The sequence below is a fragment of the Amblyomma mixtum genome, chromosome 1 (assembly GCF_055824585.1).
Source record: "Amblyomma mixtum isolate Tamu chromosome 1, ASM5582458v1, whole genome shotgun sequence".
Lineage (NCBI taxonomy): Eukaryota > Metazoa > Arthropoda > Arachnida > Ixodida > Ixodidae > Amblyomma > Amblyomma mixtum.
Window position 1 is genome coordinate 174,195,543 of NC_143012.1, and position 13,354 is coordinate 174,208,896.

Consider the following 13,354-nt stretch of genomic DNA (forward strand, 5'->3'; position numbering starts at 1 on the left):
CCTCGTGGTTACATTCACGGCGAACAATCGTCCGCCAACCCCGGCTCTTCAGACTGATTCAAGAAGCGACTGAAAAGAACAAAGGTGAACTGTACACAGGTTAGAACGCGACGAAACACAGCTAAGCGCTGCACTCTGTTAACCCCTGCATCGAGGCCCAGCGTGGGTCTTAAGGCCTATTTAGTTCAAGCGCGATAAGCCGCTAAAGAAACAGGCACACTGCACTGGGTGAATGCTGTAGCTAGGCCAAGCGGAATTCAGAACATCTCTAAAGCCGCACTGCACTCGATTAACCCGGCGACGAGGCCGAGCGCGAGACTGCATGCCCGCGATCTGCCAGGAAGCAATCAGGTCGCCCTTAACAAAGCCGTTTGAAGGAGCACTTCAACGTCGACCTACAGCGGAGTGGTGGCGCGGCGCGCAGTAGGCCCAGCACTGGTCCATCTTGTACCATTTTGCTCCACACTAACGACACCGGTGCACGACGTACACCTCTCCTGCTCTTGCCCTTGAAGCCGAAGCGATGCCTGGTCCGTAGATTTTGACGAGTATCGCGACGATACAAGTTACGTTACAAGCTCCGTTACGTTCGAAGCGCCGCAGTTTGGTGAATCCTCAATGCACGAGAAAACTTGCGACAATGTAGTTCAACCCTCACCTCGGAGTTGAGTATGCGCACGCCGGCAAGCGCGCCAGCGTGGCTGTCGGACGGCGGTTCAACTGGCGACGCCGGCGGTCCTCAAAGCGCAGTCTCCTGTAGTCAGCAGCCTCGTAGTGACGCGGCAGAACTTTAAATACCAGCACGGCACTAGCCACGTGCTCCTGCAGCAGCAGAACGAGGTCCCGTAATGTACAAGGCAAGTGGATAAGCGGTACAGCACTTCATGAAGCGAAATTTGAGATGATTATGTGTGTTTTACATAAAATGTGCACCTTTATGAAGCTGGTGATTTCTCGCGGGTTATCTCCGCTGTCGAGGTCGTTGCCGCCAACATACAAAACGACAAAATAGATACAGAACGACAAAAGCCCGTCTGTTCAATCATTCCAGCTAGGCTGACAGCGTCATGGCCGCCAAAGCTCAACGTGCATGTTCTCACTAACGGCGAAAGCCGCAAGCAAGAACTGCAGAGAGATTTCAGCTGGCTGTCGCCGACGAGCGCACCACGCACGAACGCCATTGCTGATCACGTCTCGAAACCCGCGCGGCTAGGTTCACGAAACGAATGGAGGTGGCTACTATGGAATATTCAGGGGAGAGGATACTGATCCCGACGTATGTTGGCCAGGATCACTTTTGGGGATCAGGGGAGAGGGAAGGTGTTCGGGTGACGTCCTCGGCCTTCCGAGGGAGGGTCTTGTAGCCGCACTGCCGCCGCCGCAACAACAGCTGGGGGGGGGGGGGGGGAGCCTCGGCGCACAGGGGGTGTGTGGAAGCACCGGGCTGGGGGAAGGAGCTTAGGCGCTCTAGGAGTTTGTGCAAGCGCCAGACAGCGAGTGGGGGAGGAGCCACGATGTACTGGGGGTGTGTGCAAGCATCGGGCTGGGAGAAGTCAGTCTTCTAGCACCTCCATATAGCTGTGCAGGACCGTGGGAGGCGCCGAGTGTCCAGGAGGTCGCAGGTCCAAGGGGGCTGCGAGTCCAGGGATCCGCAGATCTAGAGGAGGGTGTCCAGGCCGGTCTGGGACATCTTTGCGTGCTCGATGTCGCACGAAGCGTGGCCCAGCCACCGTGCCTGGTTCCGTGCCGAGTCCCATATATGATGTTCTGCAGATGGTTCGAAATTCGCGCGATGACCTCAAAACTCGGATGAAGGCCGTCCGTAGTAAGAACCCATCCTGTCGGTATCCGTTCGAGCCCATGGTCAATGTAGAAAACTCCCCTCGTGCGGCAGCAGTTCTTGCGCAGAAGGTCGTTAAGCCTGCAAGCCTCCCGGTTGCACCGCTCCACGAAACGCCGGTTACGACCTCTCGTGCGGCGATTTGGAGCTCGAGGCAACACCAAAGTTGCGTAAATTTTGCTCACGTTCAGCCGCTTCTTTTTGGTTGTGCTGATCAGCTGCCTTTACCACTGGAATGTCGTTTTTGCTGGCTGCTTTGAAATGTCGTTGGGGCCGACATGCAGAACTACTGTTGTCGAAAGTGAGGGACGAAGTTCACAATGTGCACTGCGGCTTCGACAGTGGCTCCATTTTGAGAAATAAAGGCGGGAGTACCGTTCCGCCTAGGATGAAAGTTATATGGATATGCTTACTTTGGGAGTAGCCGATTACTACTGTAGTGTTGGAATGCTTGGGAATTTCGAGGTGATGGTCTTCGCAGTGACTTTCTCAGGTGTCATGATCGTAATATAAGGGATGCCAAATTACCACTGCGAAATTATTCATAAATCACGGAGTCGATGTGAACGCAGTAAACAGTTTCGAACAGTGCTTCCCATTAGTCCCCTCAGTTATTTCATCAATAACCGTCTTGAGGCTCTTTGCTGGTATACATGTTCCTCCACCATGGCATGTTAGACCGTATTAGTTGTTCTCTGGGCTTCTCCCAATAAATGCAGACTTCATGAGCAGTTTTGTCGGTTATTTGTTATCCTTTTTCATTGTACGACCGTCACAGCATCCCTGTTTGGAAGTTTGATATTCTTGGTTTTAAATACCCCTAGCATGTGGTCTTGACATAGCGCGCATCCATCTCAGCATCCATGGGATATTGAGCGGTACATGCAACATGGCATTATTTGAAAAAGTACATGGTGCAAGGTCATAGCAGCGTTTCTATGTACACCTCGAAAGGAACTGTCTAGTATTACCTCGAGCAGTTGTGTCAGAAGGTGGCCAGCTAGCACTGCCAAAATGACGGAACGGTTAATGTGCTGCTCAGGCCCAGACGAACGTGTCCCGTCCACAGCACAGCACATTGGAACGCAAGTTACCTTAAGTATACACTCACAGGAGAGTTCAACTTGTTGCCCTGCATTTATGAGGTTCTCTTGAATTGGTTTTTGCTGTACATGCCCATTATAAGAAACCTTCGGTGTGCAAAGTGTTCCAGAGCTTATATGCGTATATGACACTGCACGGATGTCAGTAAAGCACACCACGGCACGAAGCTGCATGCATAAAGAATAATCAGTCTGCGACATGAACAATAGTTGTTTCAGACTGCATGTTTATTCAGTTTTTAAGAAGAAAGGACTCCACAAGTTCGTTGTCCGTGGTGCTCCTAAGCGAAACTGCATCTGCTTATTGGTCCATGAGGTGCAAGCACCAGTTCTGTAGACTGTGCTTGTCACTCCACTGCACTACAGCAGGCCCCCTATCCGCCACCTGGGGACCGCGCTCTCTAGCAGGCAGGTTCTGCCGAGAGTACCACTGCATGGTCTGGTTTCCCAGCCGTTGAAAGGATAGGAAGGTGGAAACGTGAAGCACACAAACACATAATTAGGGCACATAAACAATGGAGCTGACCAAGGTACAAACATAATTATGGCACATAAACAATGTGCTGGCCAAGGTGATATTCGGCACAGCCCAGAGATCAAGAGGAGTGGCATATACATTAGCAACATTCCCGGAAAAGGATATGCACACGACCGCATTGTGGGCTGCAACACCTGCATACAGCTTCACAGCAACCTTTGCCACAAGCCTGAAAAGAAACAGAGGCACAGACAGACAAAGGGATGAAACAAATGAAATGTCATCAGGCAGGGCACACGCAAGACATGAAAACCTACAAGCAACGTTCACACGACAGACTGACATACACATCTACACGCGATGAGAGCTCTGCAGCCAGGCCAGGGCACCAAATGTGGGCGAACTGAACCTGGGCCATCTAAGCGGCTCTGAAAGGGTCCCTTGAGCCAGGCACAGGCCGGAACATGACGAAGGCGACACAGGCCCGGTCAAAAAATCCTTCAAAGTTCCTTCAGGGAGCCAACAGGATTCTTGACTGTCACCTCTACATGCACCTGATGGTCCTGAAGGAATCTGCATGGATGCTCTGTTTGCAATGGCGCGACTCTGACGGGGCTGAAGGCATCTCCATTAGCAGCTCTGTTTGCACCGGCGCGGCTCTGACGGTTTGAAGGCATCTCCGTCAGCCGCTCTGTTTGTACCGGCGTGACTCTGATGGTGCTGAAGGCATCTCCGTCAGGAGCTCTGTTTGCACCGGCGCGTCTCTGATGGTGCTGAAGGGATCTCCGTCAGCACGTCTGTTTGTACCGGCACGAGCTCTGACTGTGCTGAAGGCATCTCCATTAGCAGCTCTGTTTACCGGAGTGACTCTGACGGTCCTGCAGAAATCTGCATGCAGCTGCTCTGTCTGCGGGCGACGTAAGCTTCGACCGTCACCGGCATAGCTGCGAATCGCTTCGGGAAAGTTATAATACTGGCAAGAAGCTTAATTGTACGTTTTAATCGGTTTGTGTAGCACACACCTTGTACCAGCACAACCGCTCACCGGTGGAGATTTATTTGGCCAGAAAGCAGCTTACGAAATTAGCGGGGACATATCTGAAACACACGTACGTATGCTCAAACACATACAATATTCGTGCAAATTGCATGATTCTTGCAAGCACGCATTAAGTATATGTGAGCTGCGCGCCCTTCCGATAGTGCCTGAAAATTCTTTGCACGGAGTCCATGAATCGCTGTAGAGCTCGCGTTCTCGATCATATGCTTAGCTTTCAAGGATCATCCGGCCGGCTTCACTCGATCCTGGCTCATTTTCGGCAAAACTGCACACATATCATATATCAATATTGGACGGTAAACGTTGTCTCGTAGTGAACTTGACAACTGATGCGTACCAACCAAGCGGTTCGCATAACTGAAGTACTTCTGCGTTTCGTGCGAAGCATGCAAAGACGGCCGGCCGCTATTCGGCTTTGCTGACTTTTCTTCACTCGTCCTCGGCGCAGACGATTCCAGGCGCACGGCATAAACTACGGCCAGGTGAAAAAAAATGTGTGTTAGCTGCGCAGTTAATTTTAATCTAGGGAGAACCATCAATTGAGGCGAATGAATTTTTAAAAGGTGCTGCACAATTAATTCTAGCTTAACGCGTTTGTGCGCGTTGCGCGCAAAAAGTAGAGCAAATGTGGTATCGGTACGTACGTCGATCATACTTCATACTCAAAACTGATTATGTTCGACCTTTCCGCTATGCATATGCTGCGCACCGCGTGCAGTGAACCCGCCCGCTATCAGGGCAGATCTGCCTATCTGATAGCCAGTACACGTACGCATGTTTGTGTGCGGCATACACCGGCCAGGAACTGCGCCAGTCGGAATTAACTTTTTCTACTACGCATAGCCTTCCCTCGATCCTCGATCATCCTTTCAGCAAGGTGGAGACGCTGCATGCATGCTCGATCGTCCAGAGCTTCCTCGATCGGGCAACGAAACCAGTGCCCATATTCTACGCGGGAGCGCGCGCCCGCACCGATTTTCGTAGTCACGAGGAATTCATACGCCAGCGCACCTTTCAGTCGGGGATTAAGGTGACTGAATGCAGCGCACAGCGCTATAAGCGCGGCAAAGACGTGCAGCGAATTGCTCGCGCTGAACGACAGCGCAAATATTTTTTTTTTTCCATGGCGCGACGTTTCTGTTTAAATAATTTTCACCAAGCAGGAAAGCGCCCTGCACTTGCATTGACTGTTGAAGCCAAGCGCAGTGAGTACACTGAAGTCCCCTCGAGGCATCTGTGTTGTCATGAGAAGCCGCACAACTCATGTGCGGCTCTCCTTCAGTCTTTATCTCCCAAACTCCCCTCCCTACGCAGAGTAGCATGCCAGCGATATTGAAACACCGGCTAAATTCTCTGTATTTCATTAAAGAGTCTCTCTCTCTCTGGCGATGTGTATCGTTGAAAACATTAAACTCGCCCACCTAGCACCGCGATGTCAAGTGAACATATTCCTTGACGCTGGATTCATGATCTCTATGCAGTTAATTCCCAGCCCCCTGTATGTCACACTAAGTGAATGGGGATTAACCATCACATCACACCAATTGGCCAGCTCCACTGGCTGGAGGACCTTCTTTGAAAGGCATTTGCGTAAAAATTCTTCGTATCACTAGGGTATACGGCAACTTAATTGACAGCAGTAACAGAATTTTGGTTCCCGGAACACACCCATGGAACATGTAACGCTGCATCAAAAATAAGTGCAGCCAGTTTTGAGGCTTTGAGGTTTTGAGGATTGTTCTCGCAATCACTCTCCGAAGGTACCATTCCAGACGACTGGGAAGTGGGGAAGGTCGTTCCCGTCCACAAATCAGGTAGTACTGATTCACCTCTTACTTATCGCCCCATTTCATTAACAAGTGTACCGTGCAAAATCATGGAACATGTCATTTACTCTCAAATCATGCAATCTTTGGATTCAAATAATTTCTTCCATCCATCACAGCATGGATTTCGCAAGGGGTTCTCCTGCGAAACTCAACTAGCCATTTTTCTACATGATATTCACGCCAACCTTGATACTAACCTGCAAACTGACTCCATTTTCTTAGATTTCGCTAAGGCATTCGACAAAGTACCTCATCAACGCTTGCTTCTTAAACTCTCCCAATTGAAGTATACATCCGAACATAATTGCATGGATTAAAGCTTTCCTCACGCATCACTCTCAGTCCGTCGTCATTAATAACCAACTTTCCAACCCGCTTCCAGTAACCTCTGGCGTCCCACAGGGTTCTGTTCTCGGTCCTTTGTTATTCCTCATATACATTAATGATTTACCCCAGCATGTCTCTTGTCACATCCGCTTATTCGCCGATGATTGCGTCATTTATCGCTCAGTGACTAACCATTCTGACCAAGAATCCCTTCAGGCAGACCTGCGCCATGTGCAAGACTGGTGCTACCAGTTGGTGATGATGCTCAACTCTAACAAATGCAAGTGCATGTCCTTTCCCCGCCGTCGAAATCCTCTTGTTTTCAAATACACAGTCTGCAATTCCCCAGCTGACCTCGTCCAGTCATATAAATACTTAGGAGTCACCATTTCTAATGATTTATCTTGGCGTTTGCACGTGACTAACCTGATATCATCTGCTAATAAAACACTAGGTTTCTTAAAACATCACCTACGGGAAGCCCCACAACACGTAAGACTACAAGCGTACATCTCATTCATTAGAACTAAACTTGAATACGCATCACCCATCTGGAGCCCTTATCAAGAATATTTAACACACGCTATCGAATCTTTTCAAAACAGGGCTATCAGATTCATGCACTCCTCATACTAGTACGATGTCAGCATATCATCCCTCAAATCGTAGTCAGGTCTAGCTAATCTTTCTAGTCGCCGTCGCATAGCCAGTCTTGTCCTGTTTCACAAGTTCTTTTATTCACCACTAAAACAAGAACCATACATTTGCGCACTTCCACAATGTAGGTCCCACCGCATCGGTCGATCATTCTCTTCCAAGTTTTGCGTCCACGTGGCCGTACCACTGTTTTTGCCAACTCATTTTTTTCTCGTGCAGCAGCTGACTGGAACGGCCTTCCCCATAATATTACTGCCATAACATGTTCATCATCATTTTCAAGCACTGTTGATTCCTGCATTTCGTAAACCCCACCCCTTATGTAACACCCTGGAAAAGGGTCTTTAAGGAAAATAAAGTGATGTGATGTGATCTACAAACATGATTTATTACACACACTAGGCCACAACAACAAAGCAGAGGGAGTAATAAATGTTGGACAGGAACGTGCATTATTCTTTACACTTAAAAGCAGCAAACATTTTAAACACATGAAAAAACAAGGATGACAAAGCATCATACTATCAGGCTGCAAGGCCAGGTATATCCTTATGTCTAGAGACCAGATTTTAGGCAAATGCCTATTTTTTTCAAGGCATCATAGGCGCACCATTTTTACATATGAGCATGAATTAGGCGTTCACGACATGTTTAATACACATTTGATGGTGCCATAAATGCCTATTTTGGGCGTCAGCGCCTATAAATGCCGATTTCCAACGTTGGTGCCTAAAAATGCCCTATTTTGAAGAAAATGGCCCTGATATACGTTGTGGTTTTGTTTTCAGATTCTCTTTGTTTTCGAATCCATTTCGGTTTTGAGTTGAACCCACACATGGCAACATTAAATGACTTCGTCACTTGGGTGTGGTGAACACTACTCCAACGCCGACTGTGTAGACAATGTCAACCACATCAGCCAAAAATATCGAAATAACCTTTTTCCTGTTTCTGCCGTTTTGTAGTTACAGCTTGTAAACTCTGGCCGTTAAAATGGTAGTTGACCAGATGGTGCTACATTTTGGAAAGTACATGAAGTACGTAAGTTTCGTCCACATAATTCCCAGTGGGTTCGAGTTGACTGCAAATTGTTCCATAAGCTGGCTGGATAAAGTTTAACTGGATAAAATTTGCCATATTGGTAATCTGCCTTATGATCATTCCTTGTGCCTCATCTGCATGTCATCCTAATCAAATAGCCTTTGGCGGCAGTTTTCTTGGAGTAGGCCGCACTGGACAGCTGAGAGCCGTGCCAGTCGTGCGTGCATACGGAACACATTCATGCACTCAAACAATGTTTGATGCTTGTATGAATATCACTCTTTTGGCGTCACTCCTATGTCATATTATCTCAACCCTTCAATCGAAATGGTTTCCTACAAGCACACTTCTGTAACATCTGTTGGTGTGGAGCGTTCCTTTTCAGCTTACAAGCTTGTTCTCAATGACAAGAGGCACAATTTTGAGCCCACCAACATGGAGACGTTGCTTGTGTGCTACTGCTTTCATGACTTTAGCAGTGATTACTATATGAACGGTGTTTATTTATTATGAATCCCCAGTGGATGTACGTAGGCCCGTGCTGAACTATATAATTATTTTCGGCATATAAAGCATCACCAGCACTAAGCGGCTACATTTTTAGCATCTCGTTCTTGTGGTTTCCAGACCCTTTTAGTAGCAAGCACCATTTTAAGTCCGCGTGACTTCCGACACTTGGAGCCACTAACTATAAAACGCAGTTTACACAAATGGCGACACATTTATTAATGTTAAAGCACCGCGCATGCCTGCAATAGATAAGTTTAATTCCTATGAGGATGACTCTGAACACATGTCGGATGCTTTAAAGTCACATTTGCGTCAATTGCTAAATGCATGGCCTCTTGTTTTACTATTGTGCACGACAAGCAAATTGTTTGTTTCCAGGTATGCCAACGCATTTTAAAAGGCTTTGTAACCATCTCTTTTGCTCTGCTGAAGCATGCGTGTTGTACGAAAAGCTTCACGACAGCTTTAAAAAGAGTGCTTCTAAGGTTCGCACACAATGGTTAAGATCTCAAATCATTCCGGCTGTTTTTACTTTATGGCAGATATTGCGTGCTGATGTTCGGATCTGATAAGTGCAATTTTGATGCAGTTTATAGTGCCTATTTTTCTTTTTAGGTGCCTAAAATCAAATCTTAACCACCTATTTTTGGCGCCTAAAACATGCCTTCTTGGTGCCTAAAAATCCGGCCTCTACTTATGTCTTATAAATCCCATCAACAGACTTTGTCAGCATACATGGCAATGTGTTCTCTCTTGCATTATTTGCACTAAATACTTTGAAGCATAAATGTTCCAAGAATAAAAGAAACTTTGAGATTAGTGTAATATTGTCACGTAGTTGTGATGGCTGCAGTTTGGCAGTCAGGTAGACAGCAAAACGGCTTCCAAAGAAACACTGTTGGGCTGTTTCACACCCACAAAGAACTGAACGACTCGGCAGCGGTGTAGCAACAAGCGTGCTTGGCGGTCGTCGAAGACAATGCCTGCCGCTTGTGGCCGTGCTGAATTTATAACTGACGACGAACTTTTGACAATGTGACAATATGGAGCAACCTCCCGTCACAATCTGAAGATTGGTGTAATTGCTGCTAACTGCAATGAATTTCATGGCCACAAGTTTGAAAAAAGTTAAACACACTGAAGAGCTACCTTAAAGGAATACAAAAATAAAAATACACTGAAACTACCTTCATGAACTGCACATCATACATCACTACCAGATCAATCTCTTTCCTTCTGGTTGGGCACTTCACACAAGTATGAAACATTATTAATACTAAAGAAAACACATTGCAGAGACACATCATCAAGGGAGTGCAAACAATTATTCTGATCAGCCGGTGGGTGCTGACACTGCATGATATGTAGGACATCAAATACAAGTGGTGAAACAAGAAGCCTTTGGGAGTGAAAATATATACAGCCTGCAATCTCATAAGTTCCAAGTACATAACAATATGAGCCGTCTACCATTTTAACATAACAAGAGCTGGTCTTTTTTGGAGTCAAATAATCCGAACTGTGTATAATAATGCTGCCAATTTGTGCTCGTAAGTACCTAGACATCTGAGGAATGCAGCCAAAGTGTGAATTGAAAATCATTTTTAGCTGCTCGGGAAATGAAGGAACAGGGTGTGGCACACCTAGAGCACATGTCTGGTAGCTGTTTGTGTGCTAAGCGCCAATATTTTTCTTGGCAAAAGCCAAATGAGCTGGGAGCTCCAAATTTCTTTCTGAGCTTCGATAGCACTGCTGCATTATGCACCGTTCAGCGACCTGCATAGGCACCAGCTTGGCTGCTGACACAAGCCGCAGTGCACGGCCAATCCCATCTTCAAAAGGAACCGTGGACGCACCCCATAATGGGCCAAACATGCGCGTAGCCTTAGAAAGGTGCAGCAGCTGGTGAACATTATATGCCATAGCTGCCTCACCATAGAGCCTCGCTGCTATCCCTAGTAGCACAGTATGTAACTGCAACGTTGCCACAACATTGCCAATGTTGTACTATGTTGCGCTAACATTCTTCAACATTAGATAATGTTGCTGCAATGTTACCAAGCAACTTGCTGATAACGTTGCTCTGAAGTGGTCTTTTCACATTGCAGCAATATTGTCAAATGATGAATAAATGTTGAACCACATACGATGGCATTGCTATAACATTCATGCTATAGGTTAATCTGCCCTCTCTGGCTATTTCTGAAGCCCAAATAGAAAAGTCGGTACCAGATCACTTCCCCTCACCGTGAGAGTATTAATTTGTTTATTAATTTTTACTTCGATTGCAAGTTTGCATGTGGTGTGTATGCAAATGGTGACACTAAGGTAGAAAGATATATTTCTATCTGAAATATTTTTAAACAGCTGGAATTACTTTGTTTTTAATTAAAGAGGCAGACAAAATTAAAACTGCCGAAGAAATTTAGTTCTGGTTTCACTGACGCCCTGCAGTCTAATGGTCCAAATCCAAACCGCGGCTACTCGCGGCCGCGCCGAGAGACAAATTCCAATCCTGCGGCGTGCGCTGGTCCGAGAACTCGCGTGTCAGCGGCAGTCATGGCAAGATTTTCACGTTTTTTGTTCTTCTAGTACAGTTTTTTGGCGGTCGTCGTGCCCGCACTGCTGTGTTTCGTTGTGGTTTCACTGGAATTCAGCTGAAACAACAAAGGCTTGCCCAGAGGATGACCTCAATGGTGAGTGATTTCTAGACTTGCATTGTTGTGCTGTGACCTGTGTTGGTTGGCACAAAGCCAGTAGTGTATATATGTTACCCATGCCCTGCGTGATAGTTTGATAAAGTGCTACATTCGTTGTATCATGAAGAGAATGAAGTGTTCGCTAATCGAGGTGTCATTTCGGCAACGACGCCGAAGAACAGCAGAGGCTGTTCACGACGAACTAGAAAACTGTTTTCGTCAAGGGTACCCACGATGGCGAGAGCCGGCTTTTGCGGGTACGCATCACGAAATGCTACCCTGTTTGGCAGTTGTCAGTCTTGATAATGGTCATGGCAGCAGATTGTGCGCAACAGGAGCAGAACAGTTTCAAGATGCCTTTTCATCGCATAATGTTATTTTATCCTCTTTATCAGCGCCGGTCGAGGACGCAGTTGAAAGCCGCAGTTCTCACTTGTCAGATTTTAGCACCGCTAGCAGCATCCCTGACATAGAAAGTGCAACGTAAGAGTTGTCGCGAATTTCTGACAATGAGGAGTTGGTGGGTTATGAAGATAGGATGACACCTGAGTCTGGTTCCGCTACTCAATGTCTAGAGCACGACTTGCGCGTGTGGGCAATTAATAGCCAATTGCCTGCTTCTCACCTGCATTCCCTGCTTAAAGTGCTGAAGCCATACCATCCAGAGTTACCCACGGATTCTAAAAAATTACTAAAGACGCAGAGGCATAGTGATCCAGCAGTGATGAGCGATGGTCATTACCACTACTTTGGAATTTTTCGTTCTCTGGAAGAACAAGTTGTGCATGTTCCTTAACGTCTGCACTTTGTGCGAGGGCATTACACCAGTTCTCATGCATTCTACTGGAAGATAGCATAGATCCAGCGACATTGTAAGCAAGGAACCAGAATTTATTCTTTCACTTAACACTGACGCTGCTGCATCATGCCAGTAGTGTAGTATTTTCCCTCTCATTCTTAATCAGATGTATACTCTTATAACCAACATTTATGGGACTGTGCAGCGATTTGCACCAAGGGTAAGAAAAGTGAAATATTCATTGGAATTCAATCATCCTTCATCATCATCAGCCGGACTATACTCGCAGCAGGGCGACAGCCTCTCCCATATTCCCCAAATTAGCCCTTTCCTGTGCTAGCTGCATCCACTTGACCCCTGCACCCATCATCAGTTTGTGATCTAGCTTATGTAGCCCACGAAGAATCGGCCGTTAGCAACTATGCCTTTCAAATTGTGCACAGCAGTGAGGCTGAAAAAGACTATAGGCTGGGCCTGCCCTCTTCGCTCAGTTTACTTTGTCGGCCACCTGCCATGGCACAATTGAGGGAAGACAAAGGGAGTGATGTGCAACCACCTCCAGCCGCGTCTTCATCTACAAACGCCCTTGTGGTTTTAAGCAATTGAATGGCCGTCCCCATGGCTGACACCAGTAGGTCCGCTTGTAAGGCAGGATTCAAGCCAGACAGCAGCACTGGCCATTGCTGTGAGATGCGGGAATGGGAATTTTTGTTTGTATATTATTTGCTTGCTTTTGAGGAATTTTAGTTGGCATGAATAGTCGATGTCTTTTTTGTAATGAATGCATTTTTAGCCACTTTCAGAACAATTTGTTGCTCAGGCTGTTAAAATATGCTCGCGCTGCCAGGGAAGGGCGGATTTTTTTCTCACTATTTTGGTTTGAGCTAAGTGACTGGACATAAGTTCTTTGTACAGAGCTGTCCAATGTCTGTGCTCATTGAGGATTGTAAAAGATTTGTTATTAGACGTGTGCCCACCAAGATGCTTATATTAGGAAATTTTTGGTTCTTT

The 13,354-nt window shown here is 46.8% G+C and overlaps 1 pseudogene; it reads right to left on the minus strand.

Annotated features, from left to right (window-relative positions):
* Positions 1 to 384: 384 nt before the first annotated feature.
* LOC149369869 (uncharacterized) overlaps positions 385 to 13,354 on the minus strand; it is a 29,597-nt pseudogene continuing 16,627 nt past the window's right edge.